The sequence below is a fragment of the Dipodomys spectabilis genome, unplaced genomic scaffold, assembly GCF_019054845.1.
Source record: "Dipodomys spectabilis isolate Male_0828 unplaced genomic scaffold, ASM1905484v1 ptg000014l, whole genome shotgun sequence".
Lineage (NCBI taxonomy): Eukaryota > Metazoa > Chordata > Mammalia > Rodentia > Heteromyidae > Dipodomys > Dipodomys spectabilis.
This window is the reverse complement of record NW_024870691.1, coordinates 416,099-423,039: the sequence shown is the minus strand read 5'-3', so window position 1 is coordinate 423,039 and position 6,941 is coordinate 416,099.

Below are 6,941 nucleotides of genomic sequence, written 5' to 3'. Positions count from 1 at the left end.
AGGCTGGAACAAAATCTACCAAGCAAACGGCCCCCATAAGCAGGCGGGAGTTGCAATCCTAATATCAGATAAAATAGACTTCAAATTAAAATTCGTGAGAAGAGATAAACAAGGTCGCTACATACTAATTAAAGGATCTCTCCTTCAGGAGGATATTACAATTCTAAATATCTATTCGCCAAACAATGGAGCACCCAAATTTATCAAAGAAACACTACTTTCCCTCAAATCCCATATCAAACCAAAGACATCAATTGTTGGGGATTTTAACACACCACTCTCCCCACTAGATAGATCAACTCGGCAAAAACTCAAGAGAAACCACAGATCTAAACAGCTGCATAGATCAACTAGACTTAACAGACATCTACCGAACATTTCACCCAGCAGCATCAGAATACACGTTTTTCTCAGCAGCACATGAAATGTTTTCTAAAGTAGACCACATTCTAGGCCACAAAGCAAACTTGTCTACATTCAGAAACATTGAAGTTACACCTTGCATCCTCTCTGACCACAAGGGAATAAAATTATAACTCAACACCAAAAGCCACCAAAGAAAGTCCGGTATCACATGGAGGCTGAACAACACACTGCTGAATCATGAGTGGGTCATGGAGGAGATTAGAAAGGAAATTCAAATGTTCATGCTATACAACAAAAATGAACACACAAATTACCAGCTCCTCTGGGACACAGCAAAGGCAATACTCAGAGGCAAGTTTATAGCTCTGAGTTCCTACATCAACAAATTGGAGAGATCTGAAACTAACAATTAAATGACACATCTAAACCTCCTTGAAAAAGAGCAACGAGATAAACCCTAAACCAGTAGACGGAAAGAAATAAGTAAAATTATATCAGAATTAAATGAATTAGAATCCAAAAAAACTATAGAAATAATCCACAAACAAAGAGTTGGTTCTTCAAAAACTTAACAAAATTGACAGACCCTTAGCAAATCTTATCAGAAAAAGAAGAGAACACACCCAAATTAATAAACTCAGAGATGAGAATGGAAACATCACCATGGAAACAACCAAGATTCAGAACATTATAAGGGAGTACTTCTCAAAACTTTATGCAAATAAGTTTGAGAACTTGACAGAAATGGACCTTTTCCTAGCAAATATTGACATGCCAAAACTAAACCAAGATGAGTTAAACTATCTTAACAGGCCCATATCAAGCATTGAAATAGAAAGAGCAATAAGAGACTTCCCAGCTAAGAAAAGTCCAGGACCAGATGGTTTTACAGCAGAATTCTACAAGGCCTTCAAAGCAGAGCTCACACCAATACTCCTCCAACTCTTCAATGAAATTGAAAGAGAAAACTCACTACTGAACACATTCTAGGAATCCATCATAACCCTCATCCCAAAACCAGGCAGGGACTCATCAAAGAAAGAGAACTATAGACCCATTTCTTTGATGAACATTGATGCAAAACTTCTCAACAAAATTTTGGCCAGCCGACTTCAAAATTCAACCAAAAAATCATACACCAGGATCAAACAGGATTCATTGCAGGGATGCAAAGCTGGTTCAATATACGCAAATCAATTAATATTATTCATCACATCAACAGGAGCAAGAATAAGAACCACATGGTGATCTCAATAGATGCAGAAAAAGCATTCGACAAGATCCAACACCCCTTTATGATGAAGGTTTTGGAAAAATTAGGAATCCATGGAACATTCCTCAATACAATAAAGGCAGTATATGACAAACCTACAGCCAGCATTATACTTAATGGTGAAAAACTAAAGCCATTTCCTCATAACTCAGGAAAAAGACAAGGATGCCCACTCTCTCCACTTCTCTTCAAGCTAGTATTAGAATGCCTAGCTACAGCAATAAGACAAGATGCAGACATAAAGGGGATACAAAAAGGAAAGAAGAAATAAAACTCTCCCTCTTTGCAGATGACATGATCTTGTATTTAAAAATCCCATAGACTCCACTCCCAAATTACTCAAGCTGATTCAAAACTTTGGCAAAGTAGCAGGTTATAAAATTAACCCCCCAAAATCAATGGCTTTTCTGTATGCCAACAATGAGAAAAGTGTGGCTGCAATTAGGAGAGCAACTCCATTTGTAATAGCCCCACAAAAAATAAAATACCTAATAATTAACGTAACCAAAGAAGTGAAGGACCTCTATGATGAAAACTTTAAAATCTTGGAAAAGGAAATCAACCCAGAACTTAAAAAATGGCAAAACCTCCCATGCTTCTGGATTGGAAAGATTAACATCGTGAAAATAGCAATAATTCCCAAGGCTATCTACAAATTCATCGCCATACCTATCAAAATTCCAACCTCATTCTTCAAGGAAATAGAAGAGGCAATCCAAAAATTCATATGGAACAATAAAAGACCCCGAATAGCAAAAACGCTCCTCAACGGAAAGAACACTGCTGGAGGCATATCAATACCAAATTTCAAACTCTACTATAAAGCCATGGTAATCCAGCAGCTTGGTATTTGCATAAGAACAGACTTCAGGACCAATGGAATAGAATTTTAAACCCAGAAATGAACCCAGACCTGTAGCCATCTCATCTTCGATAAGGGAGCTAAAACAATAGAACGGAAGAAAGACAGCTTCTTCAGTAAATGTTGCTGGCAAAATTGGTTAACTACATATAGAAAACTAAAGCTAGATCCTTATATTTCACCCTACACCAGAATCAACTCCAAAAGGATCAAAGACCTTGAAGTCAAAGCAGACACTTTGAAAACATTACAGGATGGAATAGGAGAAAGCCTAGGTCTCCTTGGTTCAGGCCAAAATTTTCTGAATAGAGACCCGCAAACACAACAAATCAAAGAAAGGTTGGACAAATGGGATTGCATAAAGTTGAGGAGCTTCTACAGGGCAAAGGACATAGCTAGCAAGATCAATAGAAAGCCCACGGATTGGGAGAAGATCTTTACTTGCCATACAACGGACAAGGGTATCATATCTAAAATATACTTGGAACTCAAAAACTTAAACCCCCCAACAACAAATCCTCAAAGAAACAACTGCCCAATAAATAAGTGGGCGAAAGACTTAAAGAGAAACTTCTCTGAAGAAGAAAGAAGGATGGCCAATAGACACATGAAGAAATGTTCAATATCCCTAGCCATGAAAGAAATGCAAATCAAAACAACATTGAGATATCACCTCACTCCAGTTAGAACGGCAAAAATCAAGAACTCTAACAACAACAGATGCTGGAGGGGATGTGGACAGAAAGGAACCTTACTTCATTGTTGGTGCGAATGAAAACTTGTTCAACCAGTTTGGAAAGCAGTATGGAGGTTCCTCAAAAGACTTCACATAGAGCTCCCCTATGACCCAGCAATCCCACTTTTGGGCATTCACCCAAATGTTTACAAACAAGACCACACTAAAGCTACAGCACAACTATGTTTATTGCAGCATTATTTACCATAGCTAAGATCTGGAACCAACCCAAATGCCCCTCAGTAGATGAATGGATCAAGAAAATATGGTATATATACACAGTGGAATTCTATGCCTCCAAAAGAAAGAATGACATTTGCACATTTGTTAGGAAATGGAAAAACTTGGAAAAAATTATATTAAGTGAAGTAAGCCAGGCCCAAAGAAACATAGGTCCCATGGTTTCCCTTATTTGCAATATCTAGTATATGTATGAGTCAAGCGGAAAAGGTCAGATAATGTGATGTCAGGAAAATGAACCCTTAGATATGTATTTTCATGTTTTTTTCTTTCATGCATGTGTTTCTAACGCATTTATAAGATTATCTCTTTGTTGCTTTGTATGTCTCTCCCCCACAGTATAACCTCTGCTTTCACATATTTGATGTCAGTATAACTTGTGGAGGAGATGGAGAAAAACCAGTTGTTTAAGGATACAGGTGGACCTGTTGCAACCATGAGAAGTACAAGTTGTCATGTCCAAAACGAGCTTTACAATGTTGGTGCGGGTGGGGGGGGGAGGGAAAGGGGGAGAAGGATTGGGATTGGGGGGAGGAGGGATGTTGGGAAGGGAGGTGAAGGGTAAACAAAGGAGGAGGCTGCAATGCTTGGTAAGAAATGTGCGCATTATCCTGCCCATGTAATTGTAACCCCTCTGTACAGTATGTTCACAAATAAAATAAAATTAAATTTAAAATAAAAAAAGAGTTATAATTAGAACTCAGTTAATAGGTAATTCCAACACTTCATGTATAAAATGATAATGTGAATAATGTAGATAGAGTTGCCAACAAATGGATGATATTAATTTATAAATTTAGCAAAAGGGCAATTTTTTTTTTGGTCCGGTAGTGGGGCCTGAACTCTGGGCCTGGGCGCTATCCCTCAGCTCTTCAGCTCAAGGCTAGTGCTCTACCACTTGAGCCACAGCGCCACTTCTGGAATTTTTCTTTTTGCTTATGTGGTGCTAAGGAATCGAACCCAGGGCCTCAGGCTTACAAGGCATGGGCTCTACCACTGAGCCTCCTTCCCAGCCCAAAAAAGGGCAATTTTTTGAGGCTTTGGTATAACATGGTATGAAGAAAATAATTGTGTGACATCTTCTTTCTTCTAACTGTATGTAACACAAGAAGCAATTTCCTTAATTACTTCCTCTGTATACAGCGAGAAAAATGCTAGGTTTGGGATTTGGGTTTATTTTTGTTTTGGTTTTATTGGTTTGTCCTAAAGCTTGAACGCTGGGACTGGACACTCTCTGAGCCTGTTTATGCTCAAGGCTCGTGCCCTACTATTTCAACCTCTGCTCACTTGTGTCTGTCTTTTGCTGTGAAGTTTATTGGAGATAAAAATCTAGGGAACCTTCCCGCCCGGGTGGGCTTTTGTCAACATCTACTGCGTTGGGGTCCCTGGGTAAGGGTAACGATATCACCAAGACATAAGGGAAGCAGAGTGCAAACAGAAATTGCTACTGAATGCTGTGCTTTATTGTCAGTGGTATTTAAAGACAAGCAAGCACGATCTTTGCCAAGATTTGGTCAGAAGATATTCACACAAAAATTTTAACAGATACATTTTTACTTGACCTATGAGACAATGTCTTGGTATTTTATTATCTAAACTCTTTTAGAGCAAGCTCAAACCACTTCTTCAATATCAGGAAAATGCTTGACCAGCTGCTTATCTATGCTTAAGCAAGAAGAAGAGCTACTTCCTCAGCTCCCAGGAGTCTGTGACATGTGTTTTGAGACAGGGAGAGAAAACATTTTCCCTCTCCAGCCCGGCATGCCAAGAGCTTTCCTAATCCTCACAGTCCTCGGATAATCCTGAGGCCAGAGCCTGCATCATTCTGCCCCTTTAACATAGACCCTGAGTCTTCAAAACTTTATTCTTTTGTTTTAAAAGTAAAGCTTTCCACAGCGTTATCATAGACGCTTGCATTGGTTTCATAAAAATCAAATATTACAGTACAAGTGCAAACAAAATAATAACAATCATGATTCCCATACTACTAGTAGTATGTGAAATGCTTTGTTGTATTTCTTTCAGATCCAACCCTTCCAATTGTTTAATAAATGCATCAGCACTATTAGAAGCATCATCATTTGTAAATTGTTTACCAAAAATATCATGTACATTAAATTGTAACTGAGCAATCAATTGAGCAGCTGTAGAATTTCCAGATAAATACTACTGTATTACATTCTAATCATGTATAGATTTATTATATTTTACATTAGTAATGTAAAAGGTAGTAAAATTCCAATCACATTTTAATAATAACTGTTTTTCCACAACCAATAACTTTTTTCCTAACCATCCCACTGTCTGTTTAAGAATATTAATCTGTGTTTATATTAGAGCATCAATTTCTACCTGTGAGACCCACAATTCATGTGAATCCCGGTGCCATTCTTCCACAAAGTGCTTAGTTTGTAAGGAAGTGTATAGGGCAATTCCAGACACCGCAGCAACAGTGGTAATAGCAATTAAGTTTAAGATCACAGATAATGGCTCCAATCATACGCTTTGTACGTTTTAGTAGTTTGGGAAAAAAAATTCAATAACAACACTATCCAAAGATTTTGGGACCATTCTCTTCCTAATATAACAGGTAGCCAAATATGAGTTCTTTGTTGTAATATCATAGTACTATTACTGTCATTAAAATTAAGAGGAATTAACGCATAAATACAGGCGACAATTAATACAAGAAATAGTAGGAGAAAATGTAAAATTTCCCACTAAAAATACATAAGGCAGAGGTACACAAGCAGTAACATCATAAGATTTGTACAAAGTAAAATTATAAGTGGATGCAGAGTTTGACGTCCCTGAAAACGATCCATTTGATAGCATCACGGGTTTCAGCACCGCTCTGACCTTCCAAAGGTGAGTCTGAAAAGCAGTGAGTACAGTCATGAAAGCCCATCAAGCATCTGCAATGCCTCCATCTCCCTAGTCCATCAGTCGATCTCCAGTAAGTGATCCATTAATGGCTTCCAGCATCCTAGTAACATTTGATAAATCACATCTGGTAATATTCCATTCTGAACATGTGTTAATAAACTGTCCAAAAGGTCTCCAATTAATAAAATTATTGAACACTTTTCCAAATGTTCCTCTACACTCTTGCCACACAAAAGGCTGATATTATAAATCAATATAAATAAAATCAGGACACATAGGTAAGGATAACTTGCCATCAAAGGTGACACTTTCCCAGCTACTATTAATGGACCAAGTAGTTAATCGCTTCAGCTGTGTTCTAGAATTGGAAGTGCGTTTCCCAGGTAAAACCCAATGTTGCCAATTCATAACTAAACATGGAGGAAGCCCCAGACAAACAGACAAGGGATGAGTATAGTAAGTAAAACTTAAAAAGCTACCATCACCCTTATTGTAAAATGTGAAATTATTCCAAGGAGGAGATAAAACAGCAGGAACATTATACATGGTTATATCCATGTCTCCCCAAACAACAGGTT